The sequence below is a fragment of the Amia ocellicauda genome, chromosome 2 (assembly GCF_036373705.1).
Source record: "Amia ocellicauda isolate fAmiCal2 chromosome 2, fAmiCal2.hap1, whole genome shotgun sequence".
Taxonomy (NCBI): domain Eukaryota; kingdom Metazoa; phylum Chordata; class Actinopteri; order Amiiformes; family Amiidae; genus Amia; species Amia ocellicauda.
In genome coordinates this window covers 1,288,370-1,308,716 of record NC_089851.1, presented here as the reverse complement: position 1 = coordinate 1,308,716, position 20,347 = coordinate 1,288,370, and positions in this window count along the sequence as shown.

Below are 20,347 nucleotides of genomic sequence, written 5' to 3'. Positions count from 1 at the left end.
TGAATACTAGTCAGTCTCCCTCTCCAAATTACCCATAATTCGATTAACATTCCACATCACCATGTGCACTTGTCCCAACATCCCTTGGCACTCATTGGTTCTACCTCTCTTTACCGGCTCTGCTGACTTCACTCTGCCCTGCACTTAAACCCCTGTTTGCCCTTCAGTTACTGCTAAGTCTAAGTCTCATGTTCATCACTGAGTAATTTCTAAGCATTCCCACATTGCCTGTCTCTTAGTGTCCTTGATCTCTTGCTTGCTCCTTTCAACCTCCCTTTCTGGATTTCCCTGTTTTGCCTGTCTGCCCGATCAATTTACCTCTTGACTGTCCTCAACTACAATTATTGGATCTCCCCTTTGTACCTTTACCCGTCTTCTGGTTGAGTATGCACCTGAATCCACCCCTGTTAGTCTCTGACACATTACACTGCTGTGTACATTGGCTGCTGTAAACGTTGTCCTTTCTCTGTTTCCATTTTCCTCATCGCGCCTGACACCCTTTGTTTCTAGTGCAGAATGACTGAAGTTTGCTTGTTGCATGGCTTGGTTTGAAGTCAAGTTACAGTTTGCAAAGATTAGATTGTAATGACTGGTGTGATACTGAGAACAGACTGCACTTTTTGTATTTAAAAAAAAAAAGTTAAATTACCATGTAGCAATAATTGTTTTAATTTTCAATAATTCAAATATTTTCACATTACATTTTACTTTATACTTATTTAATTCATATGCCTTTTTATATGTTGTGTGTTTGCGCAGTATTGCCATAGAAGTAAAAAAAACAAAACATTTGCACAATTTAAAAAAAAAGCATTTCAGGTGTACATATACTATGTCCAACCTCACCCTTTCAGGTTTTATTAGGTTAAAAGCAATCTTTTGTCATTTATTATAATTATTGTTTTTCTTCTTATTATTTTTATTCGAGGTGCTCATGAAATTTAATTAATTTTTAGTTTTCTTGTTTTTTGTTTATCATGATATCATATCGTTCTCATCCAGATGGTGGAAAATGTCGTGATAATAATTTCAGTTCATATTGCCTGAAGACTCTGTATAGGAAGTTGAAGAAAGTGTTTTGTGATAATTATTTAATGTTTTGTATTGGTACGAGCATTGGTACCAGATTCGATTTAGCAGGACAAGTAAAGGGTTAACAAGGTTGGTTTGTTAGAATCTCCTGTCAGTAATGAAAGATTACACAGTGCCGAAATAGCCTACAGATGTCTGCTGTGAATGTGTTTATGACTTAATCGTTTCTCAAGATAGGCAGGAATGTTTCTGTTAACGAGCGATTGACACTAGGTAAATGACCACCGTGGGATCGCATCTTCCTAGTGCACATCAAAGACGGACATCTGCTTTTTGTATCCATCACCTCTTCACGGGAGGACAGATCGTAAAACGGACCCGGACCTGTATCTTCCGATTGGATGAACGGCCATAAGATGTTATGTCATTTTCCCTATAAAAGTTGTACTCATGTCTGTAAACATTAAGTCTCACTGAAGGAATTATTTCTGACAGTGGAGCTTCCGAGCGGCTCGATTAAAGTTCTGTTTGCTTTATCTCCGCGACTTCTCCACTGATTTCCGAGACGGTTCTACATTGCCCACCCCTAATATCACACTGAAAACAATATTAATATACAGCTCTGGAAAAATATAAGAGACCACTTCAAGTTCACAAATCAATATAAAGTGGTCTCTTAATTTTGTATATATACACCGATCAGCCATAACATTATGACCACCTGCCTAATCTTGTGTAGGTCCCCCTTTTGCTGCCAAAACAGCCCTGACCCGTCAAGGCATGGACTCCACTAGACCTCTGAAGGTGTGCTGTGGTATCTGGCACCAAGACGTTAGCAGCAGATCCTTTAAGTCCTGTAAGTTGCAAGGTGGGGCCTCCATGGATCGGACTTGTTTGTCCAGCACATCCCACAGATGCTCGATTGGACTGAGATCTGGGGAATTTGGAGGCCAAGTCAACACCTTGAACTCGTGATTCATCAGAGCAGGCCACCTTCTTCCATTGCTCCATGGTCCAGTTCTGATGCTCACATGCCCATTGTAGGCACTTTCGGCAGTGGACAGGGGTCAGCCTGGGCACCCTGACTGGTCTGCGGCTACGCAGCCCCATACGCAACAAACTGCGATGCACTGTGTGTTCTGACACCTTTTTATCAGGACCAGCATTAACGTTTTCAACAATTTGAGCTACAGTAGCTCGTCTGTTGGGACAGCCTTCGCTCCCCACGTGTATCAATGAGCCTTGGCCATTGACCCTGTCATCGGTTCACCGCTTTTCCTTCCTTGGACCACTTTTGATAGGCACTGACCACTGCAGACCGGGAACACCCCACAAGAGCTGCAGTTTTGGAGATGTTCTGACCCAGTCGTCTAGCCATCACAATTTGGCCCTTGTCAAAGTCGCTCAGATCCTTACGCTGCCCATTTTTCCTGCTTCTAACACATCAACTTTGAGGACAAAATGTTCACTTGCTGCCTAATATATCCTACCCACTGACAGGTGCCATGATAATGAGATTATCAGTGACGTCCCTTAATTCAGGGTGAAGTTTGTATGTGAATTAAAAGCTCTTGGGCAACTTGTTGTCACCAGCACTGAACCCTGAGAGTGTGTCCTTCTCCTTTCTCTTGCCACGTGAAACTCTTTCCCCCTTTTCCTCCTGCAGAGCAGATCTATCAACACAGCCCAGCTCTGCAGCTGCTCTTCAGGTCTAACTCTCAATCACTTGGCCAGGGTCACTCTATACCCTTCCCAGAAACACCAGCCAAACTGAATATTGTGGAGCAGCACTTAGCTGAACTCAGTATGAACACTCAATGCTGTGTAACTGTTGTGACACATAATGTTCCTCTTCCAGCTGTGGTTGCAGTTACCATGAGTAAGACCTCTTATTACCTGAATGACACCTCACCGAAAACGTGGAGTGAGGCGCAGAAGTATTGCCAGACCTGCTACACAGACCTGGTCACTGTGACGGCTGCGAATGAGGCCGCCGTATATCCTTTCGGGTCATTTTGGATCGGGCTGAACAAGATCAATAGTTCAGAGTGGAGGTGGTCGAACGGAGTTACCAGAACTGGGGCGGTTTAAAGCCCGTGGGGCCCAATGGGAGTGCGGGCTGTGCTGTGGTAGAGTCTTCATTGTGGAGGAATGCTTCCTGTACTGAGTTACACAACTTTGTCTGCTATGAAGGTAAGTGTGAGGCGCTGCTCTCTAAGGCTGGAAGGCTGTATATCTAGCATTATACACATCTGTAAAGTGGACAATAGATTTGAATGGAACTTTTCTCTTTCTTTAATTCCTCAGACACACAAGTGCTTCAACCATATATTAAAGACATCACTGCAGTGTCCTTCACTATATATTGGAAAACACTTCTGGGAACTGTTGACCACTACAGAGTACAGTGCACTGGAGCCAAAAGTCTGACGGTCACCACTAAAAACCTGAGTATTACTCTGGACTCACTTAACCCTGGTTCTCAGTATATTATAATTGTCATCCCTGTGAAATGTGGAAGAGATCTTTTGCCACAATCCACATATAAATACACAACAGGTGAATGACCACTCGCCCAAGAAGAAAGGGGACTCAGTAATGGGATGGTAGTAGTGACACAGATTGTGAAAATTGATTATCTTTTACAAATATTCTGCTTTAGATTATTGTAATTATTTTGTGATTATTCCTCCTTAGATTGCACTAAAGCTCTCTGTAATGGTGACACTTACAATTGCACCTTTAAAAATCACAGTATGTATTAAACTGTCACAAGGGATAACCTTCACAGAGCTGCAGGAGGAACAGAATTGTGTAAAGAGGCCATCACCCAAAACAAGAATGTGGGATCATATCGTGTTTTCAGTCTGTCTCCGCCATATACCATTATACATAAAAGAGACCCAAATTCATTCATTCATTCAACAAATTGGTGTTCTTATTTGCAGGTAGATTTAGTATGTTTAGCTGGCAGCTTCATCCAGTTTCACTCACAGTACATTGTTTTCCAGTGTGGAAATGGTGTGTATCAATGTGATTTACAAGCATTGAAAATGACTTCTACTACTGCCAGTGGATGGAGAGGGTTGGTCTTGTTTGTATACAACATTTAACATAATATTCTAAGCTATTAATACTAGTTTAGTATAAGTGGAAATATTGTATGGTAAATTTACCACAGTAAACTGAAATAAGAATGTGCAGAGGTAAACCAATAACAGGCTCTCTCTTCTCTTGAGCAGTGCCATATGCTGGACCAATCACTGTGACTTCTGTGGAAACTGACTCTGTATCTTTACAATGGGGACTCCCAGTAGGAATAGGTGATACCCCACACACCTACAGAGTAGAGTACTATATCATCGGATCAACTAACAAGACCTCCGTCACTTCAACGTCCAATGCTGCAGTCCTCACTAATCTCACAGCAGGGACTCAATACCAGGTCAATGTCATAACCATGATTAATCAATCGGAAAGCTATGGTACCTCTACCACCATCTTGACAGGTGAGAGAATTCAGGGTGCCGCCACATCGCTGTTTCTCATTCATAAACTCAGACTGTGAATATATGTGCGCCAGACCATTGCAGGGCAGCACACACCCGCACACATTGCAATCTACAGTAATTAAGCTAAGCAGCATGTCTTGAGGATATAGGAGAACCCACAGAAAATACACGTTTATGCCAGAATCAAACGTGGGTCCCAGAAGCTCTGAGGTATCAAAACATCAACCACTGCACCAGTGTGCCACCCCTATTTAAAATACATCCCATATATTAGAAATACACAGAGTAGAACATTTTGGTGAATTAATTATATAAGGATCATAGATTTCTGCCATATCTCAAAATATTTGTAAAAAAGTCCATGGGTGAACAATCGGTGAAGCCCGTGTTTGGACTCCTATGCCCGTAGCATTTAACATGTGACAGAGTCTTAATTGTTTGCCTCCCTTGGAGATCAATTGCACATAGGCGAGCCCTGTACAGCTCACTTCTTTGGAGTCTGGGAACAATCCTGATGTTTTTCGTCATCTCCGTCAGAGGATGGGCCAAAGTGGCGAAGTTGGCGATGAAGTTGGCATCTATTTTATGTGGAGCGCACAAACACAAACTCAGTTATACTGCATTATTATTATTATTATTATTATTATTATTATTATTATTATTATTATTATTAATTAATTCACATAGTTATTATGTATTGATCATTTGTATAAACTGAAGCGACCTTGTAGAGCCCCCAGCTGTTTGCAATACCTTGTTTGCATAATTTTTTAATTTGGCTGATTGGCCATTTACTTCTTGTAGGAAGTAGAACCAAACTGAGCTTGAATCGGAAATTTTTTCTTGAACTCCTCGTATTTGGCAATAGTGCTCAATTATATAGTAGGTTTTGTCAACAGGTTACTGAAAGTATTCAAGAGCTCGCTGTTGTGCTGTGCACGCAAGTATGATTTTTTTTTTTCTTTGTCATCCCTGGTTTTATACCTATGGCAAACCTGGGCTTGCGGGGTTGAGAAATTGTCCGGGTTGCCCAGGTTTTCGGTGCCCCAGGTCCCCGGGCTGAAAACACTAGCTGGGAGGTCCGGTCCCATGGTAATCTTTAACAACTGTCAATCAATCATTATCAAAGACAGCTCCTGCCTGTCTGGGAAAACAAGTCCACAAACAGACACTAAGCAAACTGGCAACTGTGGGCTATTTATCTGTTTGGGTGATCCTTTTATCATAATAAACAGATGTCAAAGTGAAGAAAGGAATTTCTAGAGGTTATGCCCTGAACAACTGCCTTAGTGGCTTTCGCTAGCTCAATAAATCTATTTTGCTTAGTCTGCGTACTATTATTATATAAAACATTATACCGGCTCTTCATCAAGGTATGCAGCCACATATTTCTGGTTTGGACGAAGAATAATGTTCATAATTCTTTGAAATGTAGCAGGGGTGCTGTGAAGACCAAAAGGCAACGTGTGATATTGAAATAACCTTAGATCTGTAGAGAAGGCAATCTTCTCTCTGGCGCTGGGCTCGAGGACAACTTGCCAGTAGCCTTTTGTGAAGTCCAAGGTGCTGATGAACCAGGCTTTTCCTAACCGGTTAATTAGCTTGTCTACTTGGGGCATTGGGAAGGTGTCAAAGTCCGATATCATACTGGGTGTTGTAACTTTATTTAGTACTGCAAGACTACAGTTCCCAGGAGTCATTGCTGTAACAGAAAGAGGATATGAGACACGGGAAGAAGGAAGAACTATGGGGGAAAATACAAAGGAAGAAAGCAACATGTTTAGTGATCCAGCTCTGTTTTCAATTACCACATTTAGTTTCTTGATTTCCTTTAAATACAGTTCAGTGTGCAACACAATAAGGTTTTGTTTTCGTTCAGAACCTGAAAGTTGTGACAGGCTACTTTTTTGACTGAAGCTACGCTACATTTTGGTGCTGAAACCCAGGATTAGTGAAGAGGAGGGGCTGAGAGGAAGGATCGTCTGAAACGGAAAAGAGGTACAATCCGAACTTCTACGACAAAACTGCTGAACCTTATAGAAGGGGAGCTGGGCTCCGAAAATCCAGACAGAGACACTCCGGGAGCTGCTGACACTCTTGTCAACCAAGGAGGAAAGTCTTATCGACCTGGACAAGGGCATTGAAGATGAAACGCCGCTGGACGAATTAGAAGCAGAGATTGAAAACACGCAGGAGTATCAGGACCGTGTCATCCTGTGGAAGAGCCGCGCTATGAGAGTCATACAGCGGGAGCGGGATGCTGTTAGTAGCGCAGCTAGTGGTAGCAGCAGTGATAGAGTAGTGAGTCAACACAGTTAAACTCCCGAAACTGATTATTGGTAGGTTTACAGGCGATTTCAGTGGGTGGAATGAATTCTGGAACCAGTATGAGACAGCTATTCATAACAATGACAGCCTATCCAAGACGGAAAAGTTTAATTACCTGAAATCGTACTTGAGTGGATCCGCTGCCACTGTGGTCGCCGGGCTTGCGTTGTCAGATGCAAATTATGACATGGCAGTAGAAATCCTCCAAGGCAGATTTGAACACAAGGATCTTATAATCAATGCTCACATGAATAAGTTTTAAACTTCCGAGAAGGCAGCCTTACATCAGCTGTATGATGAGTGCGAAATCCAGATGTGGTTTCAAGCACGTATGGCAGCTTGCTGTGTCCTATATTACTGCAGATGATCCCTGATGACATCATTCTTGAGTTTAGTCGCGAGAAAGAAATCGATGATGAATGGAAGGTCCCCAGAGCTCATGACTTTTCTAAAGAAGCTTTGCGTTTGACTAAAGTAAACAGCTCAGATTAATCTGAAACCTCTCCAGAAACAAGGTGCACATTTTGAGTCAAGGGCAAAGAGACCTTGTGTTCCATCTGCAGCTGCATTACACACAGCCAGCCCAAAACCAAGTGACAACTGCATATTCTGTGAAAGGCCAGACCACAAGCCAGAAAGCTCCCTGTGATAAGAGAAGAGACGATCAATCTACACACATTTGGCTCTGATGCTCCAGTACTGACTAAACGCAAGACCATTAAATTGATCCTTAAGAACATCCGTGATGGACATCAAAGAGTAGAAATAGAGGTGCTGGAGACACCACAGGTCTGCACGGCCATGATGAAAGTACCAAGTGAGCACTTAACCCAAGCACTAGAAAGGAAGGGGCTGCAGCTAGCAGACTTCCCTGAAAGAAGTAAACAAGATTCTGAACTGGCAGTGCTCATCGGGGGAGATTATTACTGGCAGGTCGTGTCAGGCAGGGTGGAGAGGCTGGCAGGAGCTCTAGTTGCTCGAGATGGACTGTGCAAGGACCAGTTCGAATCTCCCGCATGATGACCCAGAGTGTTGGAATGATGTATTGCAGCCTCAATGAAGAAACTCTTGTTTCAAAACAACTGCATGCATTTTGGGATCTGGAGTCGCTTGGAATAGCTGGAGAGCGAGATCTGAGGTCAGATGCTGAAACACACAAACAGAACTTTGAGAAAACAGTGAGATATAAGGAAGGCAGATATGAAGTTGAACTGCCATGGTGACAGGAGAGACCAACCTACCCGACAATTACAGAGTTGCAAGGAAAAGGCTTGACAGTCTACAGAGAAAGTTTAGGATGGACGCAACGCTGTATGACAGGTACAATGGAGTCATTCAAGAATATCTTGAACAAGGCATCGTGGAGGAAGTAGCTGCAGAGGACACATTCAATGAAGCCAACGGGAATGTGACTTATTACTTACCTCATCACACAGTCCCGAGAGAAGAGAAAGCTACAACCAAACTGAGAATTGTGTTTGATGCCTGGTCACATGAGGACAGATGTTCCTTGTTAAATGATTGTTTGCTAACAGGGCCTAATTTGAATCCTGAGTTATTAGATGTTTTGATCAAATTTCGACAGCATAGAATTGCTTTCACGGCAGACATCACAAAGGCTTTTCTGCAGATATCACTGACTAAAAGGGATCAGTGGACAGAGGATCCTCCAACCGAGCATGATGAAAAAAGGCTGCGTGTTCTCCGAATGAAAAGAGTCCGGTATGGAGCTTCACCAAGCCCCTTTCTGTTGGCAGCCACAATTCGACATCATGTGAAGCAATATGAAGAGGCACATCCACAAGTTGTTGAGATGATGAGGGAGTCACTATATGTCGATGATTTAATTGCAAGCTCAGGAAGCATGGAAGAAGCTATCTACATTACTACTACAGCTAAAGAAATACTGCTCACGGTCAGCATGACCCTTTGCAAGTGGATGACAAATTCATCAGAACTAAGAGTGCAATGGAAGCAGAATGCCATTGATTCGACCACAGAGTTGAAAACTCATGGAGCTGTGCTGAAGGTGTTAGGGTTAGTGTGGAGGCCGGAAACTGACAATTTTGCCTTTGACCTACGACCCCTCCTCGACTTCATGAAGGGACGAAGGAACACCAAGAGAAGTGTCCTGCAATCTGCCGCATGAATTTTCGATCCGATTGGGTTTTTGACCCCCTTTACCATTCGTGTAAAATGTCTCTTCCAAGAAAAGTGGGAAAGAGGATTGGATTGGGACGAAGAAATACCAACAGATTTATCTACGAGATGGCAACAGTGGTGTCTAGAGCTGCCACAGCTGCACAATCTGACCATACCAAGATGGTATTGTGCAGGGACTAGTTTGGAGGGCAGTCCAGCCTGGCAGTTGCACGTGTTCTGTGATGCCAGCGAAAGAGCATACACTGCAGTGGTCTATTTGCAGGGTGAAGCTAGCAATAGGGAATTGATCACCAGCTTTGTGGCATCAAAGACCAGAGTGGCCCCTCTGAAGAAAATCACACTTCCTCGCCTTGAACTGCTGGGAGCACTGATTGGAGCCAGACTGAACAGCTCTTTGTCCAAAACGCTACGGATGGAGCAGAAACAAGTGCACATGTGGACAGACTCCATGATTGTTCTGCAATGGATATGCAGTACAGCGCAGAAATGGAAGCCATTTGTGGCTAAGAGAGTGATGGAGATCCAGTCATTAACTGAGACAGCATCCTGGTCACATTGCAGTGGGAAGCATAATCCTGCAGACCTACCCACCAGCTTGAAAGACAGCATGCTTTGGTGGAAGGGACCAGCATGTTTGACTTCTTTGGATGAAGGCATGAAACCTCTTCAAGACACCATGCCCCCTGCTGAAATAATGAATGAAGACTTTTAAGAGAGCTGATCTAGATCTGAAACAGCTATGGAAATCAATGAAGGATCACAATCTTCAGAGTTTCTTTTCTGAGAAGGGCATTGCTTGGAAATTCATTGTGGAGTGTGCAGCATGGTGGGGTGGATTCTGGGAGAGACTAGTCAGATCAGTCAAGACGTGTCTGAAGAAAATTCTGGGGAAGGCATCCTTGAACTTCGAAGAGCTGAGCACAATTCTGACTGAAGTTGAAGCAATTCTGAATTCCAGACCATTGACCTTTGTTCACAATGAGGTTGATGAACCACATCCACTGACACCTGCACATTTCCTCATCGGGCAGTGACTCACCTCATTACCATCTTGGAGTCTCCCACCAGCCGATCAGCCACCCAACTCCAAAAAGGAAGACATGTGCCGGAGGTGGAAATACAGACAAAGACTTGTGGACAGCTTTTGGACCCGCTGGAGAAAGGAGTATTTGTTGGATCTAAAGTCAGCACACAGTAGCAGCACAGCAAAACCTACCATCTTGAAGGTGGGAGATGTGGCTCTCATCAGTGAGGACGAACTGCCGAGGCAGATGTGGAAAACTGGAAGAGTCATGGACCTGTTTCATGGGCGTGATGGCCAAGTCAGATACTGTACCCTTCGTTTACCCTCGGGTACTTTGTTGAGACCCCCGATTCAGTTTTTGTACCCTCTGGAAATTAACTAGGGATGAACTAGGTTCATCGGGCCGGAGCGTGTTGTAACTTTATTTAGTACTGCAAGACTACAGTTCCCAGGAGTCTTTGCTGTAACAGAAAGAGGATATGAGACACGGGAAGAAGGAAGAACTATGGGGGAAAATACAAAGGACGAAAGCAAAGTGTTTAGTGATCCAGCTCTGTTTTCTATTACCGCATTTTAGTTTCTTGATTTCCTTTAAATGCACACTGAACTGTAATACAATAAAGTTTTGTTTTCGTTCAGAACCTAAAAGTTGTGACCGGCTATTTTTTTTTACTGAAGCTACGCTACACTGGGCTTTCTGTAGTCATTACAGAACCGCAGGGAGCCGTCTGGCTTCAGAATGAGGACAGTTTAGCCGTAAGGGTGACAATTCAGGACTGCAGTGTACGACTTCTCGGGGGCTTTCCTTTGACATGCAATGAGGCTCTCTTGGGCAATCCATTTCTTCAACGGGTTAATATGTTATAACTGTACCAATTTTCTCCTGTCTGGCTGTGCCACCTTGAAAATTACATCGCCCACTTTCTCTAGGATTCTATAGGGACCTCTCCAGCTGGAGAGGAATTTATTCTTGGTCGTGGGTAAGAGAACGAGGACTTGGTTGCCAGACTGAAAGCACGGGGTTGGGCACTGCAGTTGTATGAGCACTCTTGTGCCTGTTGCGCTTGTTGTATATGTGTCCAAACCATAGGCATTATGCAATCTATCCCTTGTGGTCTTCAGCCATATATTAATTCAAAAGGGGAGAAAAAGGTAGTAGCTTATGGTAACTCTCAAATAGCAAATAGGGAAGTAGTGGGTCCCAGTTCCTTCCATCTTTTAGGAGTGATAAATGTAGCCTTGGTCCATCAGGATCTTCTTTGTGATGTTATGGAGAATAACATGAACACCTGCTTAGTGATGCCTTTGGACGCCATGGTTTGCAGTGGTATGGCTTCCAGATAGTGGTAGCATAATCAACAATGACAAGGATGTATTGATGTTCCCTCGTTGATTTCACTAGAGTTCCAACTAAATCCATGACGATGCAGTCGAAAGGTATTTCAATGATAGGCAATGGAACGAGGGGATTACGATAAGCGGGCTTCGGCGAATCTTTTTGACAGGCATCTCACTGTCTAGAATAGTCCTTCACTGCTTTGTGGATGCCGGGCCAGTAGAACCTCTGTACTCTCTTGTTTTCTCTCCCCACAGATGTGCACCTAGCAGGTGGGTGTGTGCCAGTTGCATCACGGTGTGATGAAATGGTTGGGCAACCAAAAAGCATTCAAGGATTTCCTCCTGTTGTTTATGTGGTACAATACTCAGTTTATCATTGCAAAGTGTGGGTAGGTGAGTAGGGTGTTTTGCACGAGGTATCCCTCTGTCGGCAACACTCTGTTTGTCTTGCAGTTGTGCCATGCCAAAACATACCATGAGAAGTTGTGGAGGTGGCTGCGTCATGACCGGGGACAATTCTCTCTCAGGGGCTGGTGCTTCTCCTTTAGAATTTGTTTGAAATATATTTATATTTTTCATTACAGGAGTGATGTACTGTGTCAAAGAAAATGGCCAAGAAGAGAAACCATGGCAATGTAAAATCTGCAATGTGCGCAATTGATCCTGGACAGAAACTTTTTGTAGTAAAAAATCTGTTGTTAGTTTAAAATAGTTTTGTTTTCTATATATATTTTCCATTTGTTCTATTCACATTTTTAGAAAGCCTATTCGTTACACACAAAAAAAATGTTATTTGAACGCTATGGTCATGTTCTGTTTGTGTCCAGAACTTTCTCAGTTTTATTCCATGTGTTCTATTTTTCCCCTTGTGTTGTATTGAAGTTCAACTATGAATTATAATTATAACTTCAACATTTAATAAATGTCATTGTATTGTGAAAACGTTTTTGTGTGATTTGTGTTATCTCTGAAATACTAATGGAGTATATACACTCATCTAAAGGATTATTAGGAACACCTGTTCAATTTCTCATTAATGCAATTATCTAACCAACCAATCACATGGCAGTTGCTTCAATGCATTTAGGGGTGTGGTCCTGGTCAAGACAATCTCCTGAACTCCAAACTGAATGTCTGAATGGGAAAGAAAGGTGATTTAAGCAATTTTGAGCGTGGCATGGTTGTTGGTGCCAGACGGGCCGGTCTGAGTATTTCACAATCTGCTCAGTTACTGGGATTTTCACGCACAACCATTTCTAGGGTTTACAAAGAATGGTGTGAAAAGGGAAAAACATCCAGTATGCGGCAGTCCTGTGGGCGAAAATGCCTTGTTGATGCTAGAGGTCAGAGGAGAATGGGCCGACTGATTCAAGCTGATAGAAGAGCAACTTTGACTGAAATAAGCACTCGTTACAACCGAGGTATGCAGCAAAGCATCTGTGAAGCCACAACACGTACAACCTTGAGGCGGATGGGCTACAACAGCAGAAGACCCCACCGGGTACCACTCATCTCCACTACAAATAGGAAAAAGAGGCTACAATTTGCACAAGCTCACCAAAATTGGACAGTTGAAGACTGGAAAAATGTTGCCTGGTCTGATGAGTCTCGATTTCTGTTGAGACATTCAGATGGTAGAGTCAGAATTTGGCGTAAACAGAATGAGAACATGGATCCATCATGCCTTGTTACCACTGTGCAGGCTGGTGGTGGTGGTGTAATGGTGTGGGGGATGTTTTCTTGGCACACTTTAGGCCCCTTAGTGCCAGTTGGGCATCGTTTAAATGCCACGGCCTACCTGAGCATTGTTTCTGACCATGTCCATCCCTTTATGACCACCATGTACCCATCCTCTGATGGCTACTTCCAGCAGGATAATGCACCATGTCACAAAGGTCGAATCATTTCAAATTGGTTTCTTGAACATGACAATGAGTTCACTGTACTAAACTGGCCCCCACAGTCACCAGATCTCAACCCAATAGAGCATCTTTGGGATGTGGTGGAACGGGAGCTTCGTGCCCTGGATGTGCATCCCACAAATCTCCATCAACTGCAAGATGCTATCCTATCAATATGGGCCAACATTTCTAAAGAATGCTTTCAGCACCTTGTTGAATCAATGCCACGTAGAATTAAGGCAGTTCTGAAGGCGAAAGGGGGTCAAACACAGTATTAGTATGGTGTTCCTAATAATCCTTTAGGTGAGTGTATAATCTAATGTCTATTAACTTGTGTCAATTTCAGACTAAACAGTTAAACAGGAATGAGAAGATATTTCTCGGCGTTGACAGATTTTATTTCTAAAATTATCTACAAAACAGTTTAATGCAACACACATTTATATTTAAGAAAACTAAATGATATTACACATTCTAGAGTTATGAATCACAGATTAACATTTCTAATTGATTTCTCAAATGTCATGAATCATGAACTCCAAACTGTTAAACTTATCTGAACTTCGTCGCAGAGAGGCCTCTCTGGCTTCGGGCTCAGATAACAGCACACGGCACGAGGTCCGTGTGGTTTGGAACAAAGGCAGTCCGGTTCGGCTTTGTCCAAGAACTTCCACTCAGTCGATGCACCTGGAAGTTGGGGTTTCGCGAAAGTAGAGTCGTTTCCAAACAGATTTTCCACTGGTTTGAAGGCTCCAAGGTTGTGCACAAAATCTTCTTGGCAAGCAGGGTTTCCACCGTAGTTACTTGAAGGCAAAGTCTTTGAGGAAAGCAGGGCCCTGTTTGGTTCCAAGGGTCAAGTTTCTTAAGACTCAAATAGCTATTTAAATGACTGAACACTTTCATATACAGTCGACTTAGTCAATTGTCCAGCTGTAAAACTCCACTGATCAGGTGGGCACAGGCGGGCAGCGCAGTCTGTAAAGTTCTTTATTTAATAAAGTCCTTTAAAATAATTCTTCGTACGGCTCAATCTCCTTCTCCCAGTTTAACTCTTCTGTTGCTGGCAAAGACTTAGTTGGTTTCTGGTTCCGGTTCGGGCAACAGAGCTACAGGTTGAGCTGTGGCAGCGAGTTGCTGGTTCAGGTGAGAGAGAGAGAAAGAGGCCGTGCGCTGTTCTTTATAGTCTGTCAGATCAATAGGTGATTGGTTCTTGAGTTTTTGAGATTGGATTTCGGTTTCAGCCCCCAGTGTCCTATCGGAGGGGGGCTTGATTTATGACTGATGTCAATCCATGCCATCTTTTGGAAATGCCGGTTGGCCCGGGTTCGTAGCTCTATGTCGGGATTTCAGCTCTCGTCCACTTCAAAGAGTTTTTTTTTTTATTACCTATAGGCCCCTTTCTCCAGACATCTCATAACAGGATTCCAAACTATTTGGCTTATTCTCAGTGCCATCCTCCCCAAAACTGTCACTTTGATGTAAACCAGTTCCAAGCTGATGAGTTAAAGGAAATCTGATAACTTTGGGGGGGAGAGGTCTTCTTTAGATCAGTGCTTCAGCTCAGAGCTAAAATGCTCTTATCCAAATACACCCAACATAACGCTACAACCCCCTGAAACAAACTCCACTATGTGGTCCTGAGGATCTAGTTCACTCGTTAACTCACCAAGGTAGTCCCCGAGGGGCGGGACCCAATCCCCCGGCCTGGTGACAAAGATTACAGAGTCAGTAATATGATATTGCGTGCATTCCTGCAGTTGATCCATTAAGTTGTACAGTTAAAGCCGGGCATAAGCAGTGGTAAAAAACATTATAAACACATTAACATTCCCCTGCTTGGTGGGGAAAGCTTTAGGTGTCCGCCACTGGACCTGGGCCACTCGGTCATTTAAGAATTGAAAGTGTAATACATCATGTTCTTTGGAAAACAAATTCTATAAACTGTTCAGGGGTTTTAATCAATGTGGTGTTTAGACTGTTATTTATTTCGCCAAACTTACCCCACAGACTGTTTAAAATCAGTTTGGACATTTGTCTCTTAGCCGGGTTTACAGTTACGTTCACCGGTTCTAGCTGGATCCCTTCCTTTTCAAAATATTGCTGAACATAACGCTCTTTGTCCGTGTCATCAGCACACCAAGAGGGGTAGCCAGAGGCCTCCTGTTTCCCTTTCAGGTGGGTAATAATGTAATCGGCAAAAAGAGTATCAGATTTTTCCAATAAATGCCAAACCTCATACACCTTCCCGACTCTGTAACCTTTCTCCACCGCCTTGTCAAGCTCAATGCTACACCAGACGCCTGTCAGTACTCTCTCTTCATCATCGTGCGGACACGTTCTACACACCTATAAGGCAACACGGGCAAGAATAGACCACGGAGAGGGTACATCGAGAAAGTCGCGATAAATTATGGTTGGGTGACCCACAGGGTAAATTTTGGTCTTGTTGACAAAACGGTACAGACTAGTGAAGTCATAGTAATCTACTCTACCCCTCTCCTTTACCTCATAATGTAGACAGATGGCATTGGTACGATCCCCAAATAACACATCCTGGGGTTCGAGATGGTCTCGAAAGTCAAAGGTTTCCATGTACCCCCATATCCCCTCACCCTGCTGTTTCAGGGCAGTCCACTCGTGTTCCCAAATTACCACCACGTTCAACCCATAGGTCATTTTTAAAGTTGCACTGTCACGCATTGCAAAGGGTTGAGCCCCGAGGTCTTGATAACCTCGGCTTGGAAACGCAGGCTTTTTTAAGGATCACCACATTGTTTTTACAATAGGCGGCCATCTCCTCTCTGAAATCAAAAACACCTCCCTTAACTGTATTGTACCATTTAAATAATTCTGCCCTCTCATGAGACATCATAGTCTCAACCCTGTAATAAGAGGTGGGTGGGTAGGGCCCCCGATAATTTTGAGTGGCCTTCGTGTTGAAAAAAATGACAGAACCAGTCTTTCTTCTGCGCCTCAAAACCCAGAGCTTTATGCAAAGCGCACAATTTCATGGGGAGGAAATTTAACGAGTCTATGTAGCCAATGCGAGTCAGAGCTCCCCGTCCGGGATTCAAACCGCGCACCACCGGCGTCCCTCCAAGTGCTCTGCACCGCAGTGGCTCCAGCCAGTGAATAAAACACTGGTGCTTGGCTTCCAGGGTTAAATCAACATTACAGAGCCGACATCTTGGCTCCAGACATTTGTGGACTTTACCCTCATGAAAACGGTACTGAATGCAACACTGTGGGCAATATTTAGTTTTCTCGCAGTATCTCAGTTTTTTACCCCCCTCAACACTCGCCCTCTGTACCTTATGCTCTGAAACGCATAACGCCGAGAGACAAATCCTTAAACAATCTTTAAAGCAGATGGTGGGTGCCACCCCCTTACAACACTGTGGATTGAAACAGACATTACAGGAAGGAACTCTATAGGAGACAACAGTGGGTGCTTTTTATTTTGATCATAGACAATTTGTAACAGGTCAGGGTTCAATGGCAAGTCTGACAAATCAGGAGGGACCAGGGGGGTTTAATTCTATTAAGGGTAAGGGCCGGTTATTTAAATCATTTACAATTTGCAATAGTCGACAGGGTCGGGTACATTCTCTCTGGAAGGTCTTTTTGGGTCCCGAGCTTGGTCATTATCATTTGGGTCATGAGTTCTTTTACCATGTCCAGACATTTTTTTATTTATTCATTCATTTATTTTTCCAACATCCCTCACTTTCGAGCTGTTTTGCGGGTATTAAAACATTAAATACGGTATAAGGCATTAGTAATAATATTAATAATATTGTTTTGTCCCTCTATCACCAGGTTTTTCCAAGTCTTTTTTTTGTGATCAAATGTTTTTGTTGGGGTAACTCAATACAACACAATGACAGCAATAATATAATCTTTCACCCTTGTTCTAAACATTCTAAACTCCCCAACTCGAGAAAGAGCTACAAAATTAAACGCAAACAGTGCTACAAAATCAACATGGTAAATCAAATGAGTGCTTCAGCAGAGTCCACAGCCACCCTCCAAGCCCGCACAGTCTCGCCCCCGGCCCCATGGATCCACGCAGTGGAAAGCTCCAGATTAATAATATCATGAAAAGAGTGGACCCAATGAGACCAAGGGAGAGAGTGAGGAGGTCGCCAGCGAAGAGCCAGCATTCCTTTTACGTCAGCAAGCACATGAATTCCTCTATCTCTCCAATGAGGAAATGAAAAAGGGTGGCTATCAGTCAGAAGTGAGTAATTGTGAAAAATGGGAGAATAAGAGTGCCATTTGGGTCCAAGTTTAGTGTATTTCTCAGTTAATATCCATACTGTGATTAGGTAAGAGATTATAGGGCCAAAGTGTAATTTACAATGCCTAAGGAGAGCCTCAGAGTGAATCAGATCCTGGAGTCTATGTGGGAATACTATACTTTCCTCAATTGGTCGCCACGATACAAGAGCGCTGGGATGCAGCCAACTAGCAATCGGTTGCAAAACAAAAGACCAGAAATAATACCTAAAGTTGGGCAAAGATAAGCCTCCTATGGACTTTTCACGTTGTAAAGTACATAGTTTGATGTGGGGACGTTTCCCCTTCCAGACAAATCTAGAGATTAAAGTGTGTAATTTATCCCAATATTTAATTGGAGGGGAAAGTGGAATCATCAAAATAAAAAAGTTAATGCGTGGAAGCACATTCATTTTTATGATGGATATACGAGCTTGCAACGAATTAGGATGATGTGCCCATTTATTTAAATCAGTCTCTATTTGTTTAAGGATATTAGTGAAGTTATTCATAGTGATAGAGTGTAGGGGGGGAAAAATGTCAACACTTAGATATTTAAACTGCTTAACCATTGGTATATTTGAAGGCAAAACAGAATCCTTCGTCAGACCATTCAAGGGCATTAAAGCAGATTTTGACCAATTTATTTTATAGCCTGATAGCGAACTAAAGTCATTACAAATTGTCAGTAAGTGGAGGATTGATTGAGGGGCATTCTCTACAAATAACAATACATCAGCACACAGCGAGATATGGTGCCGAGTGTTGTTAACACTGATGGGAGTTAAGGATGTTGACTGATGAACAGCTTGAGCAAGTGGCTCAAGTGACAAAGCAAACAAGAGTGGAGAGAGTGGACACCCCTGTCGGGTACCTCTTGCTAGTTGGGAGGAGCACTTATTGCCAGGCAGCGAGAACTATTGCAGAAGGGTTATGCTGGGGTCACACTACACGATTTCTACAATCCGACCCGATTTTGTGAACAGTGGGCAACTCACACTTAACGACTATTTTGCACCGAATTTATGTCTTTTGCATCGTGAAGGAGCACACACTAGCCGAGCGCTTAAGTACAGGGACACACACTTCACGACTGATCTGATATCCTTGTCGTGTGATCTGTGTCACAGCCTCCACATTCCTACATCTCACAGAAACACGCGTGATCCACACAGAGAAAAGGTCAACAAACACGGACATGGACATGGACATTTAAAGGTCACGTTCGTGAAGTGCAGATGTTATGCACAGATCTGCGCTGCTCCACCAATGGGATCAGTGGATTTCTGCAGATCTGTGCAAAACTGAGGAAATCTGCACAACAAGAACACAAACTGCTGTTGCTGTCGGACAAACACAAAAAGAGGAGCAAAAAGAGGATGTGTGTGAAGACATGGCTGTGAGAGCTGCAGCTGAGCAACACACAGGCTATATCCATCCCACAGTATGAGCATCACATTGTAGGGGTCGATATTTAGCACAGACCTGGGTCAATTACAGATACTAATTGGTATTTGAAAATATAATTTTCCCTGTATTAGTGTATTTTTAAATAACCTGCGCCAAAACAACCATTGGTATTTGAAGTATTTTAATAAATACGTATGAAAAACGTATTCTCCTGTCATGTTTATTCTTCTGTTTCTTTTCTCTTCTTCAGTCAGCTCGGCTCTCATTGGCTGCTGATCACATCACTCTCCATGATCGTCGCAGATCGAGTCGTAAATATTAAACATGGTTAATAAACTCGTAGCGGCTCCGACCAGCTTATGATCGGATCGGAGGCCAGAGACGCATCAGCCCGTCTCTCACTGCACGACCATCGGCAGCAGGACGCGCCCGACCAGCTGCCTGTCATGACGATCAGCGCCGATCTGTCATGAGGGCCAATCGGGCTTAAAATCGCGTAGTGTGACCCCAGCATTAGCGTATAAAACTTTAACCATATTAAAGTCCCAGCCCCATATGTTCCAAGACCATCCAGAGGTATCCCCATTCCAGACGATCAAAAGCTTTTTCTGAATCCAGGGAGAAGACAGCACATGGGGAGTCAATATCTTTGACTGCGTGAATTACATGGAGAAGGCGACGGACATTGTCGGATGCTAGCCGGGTCTTAATGAAGCCTGTTTGGTCATGATGTACAAGTCTAGTCATATGTTTCAATATGACACGATAAGACCTTGGCAAACAGTTTTACATCAGAGTTTATTAGAGACAGGGGGTGATAGCTTGTACAATTAGTGGGATCTTTGCCTTTTGGACTTGGAACACGGCAAAAAGAGCCCCTATCAATAGTAGTTTGAATCATTTGCAAAACAGAGGTCTCAATTTATTACAGAAACTTAAAATAGTTCAGGGGGAATCCCATCATACCCAGGGGATTTATCTTTAGACAAATTTTGTAATGTCTCTTTAAGTTCAATAAGTGACAAGGGAGCACCAAGCGCAGCGGCATCCTCTGCGGAAAGATATGGGAGCTTGAGCTCTTGTAGAAAACGCATACATTTCTCCCTGTGAAAGGGGACATCAGAACTGTATAAAGTGGTATAAAAAGTGTGAAATTCTGAGTTAATTTGTAGGGCAAACTTTCCTGGCTTTAATAGACAGTATATCTGCAAACTGATCATTGCTAGTCTGAGAGCCAAAAGATGGCTGAGTTTGGCACCATTAAAATAATTGTTCTGCCTTGCCCTGTGGATCAGAAATTCTCCTCTCTGTCTAAGCAATACATGAAGTTCACGTCTAATAATGTCAAGATGCTGTGCAGT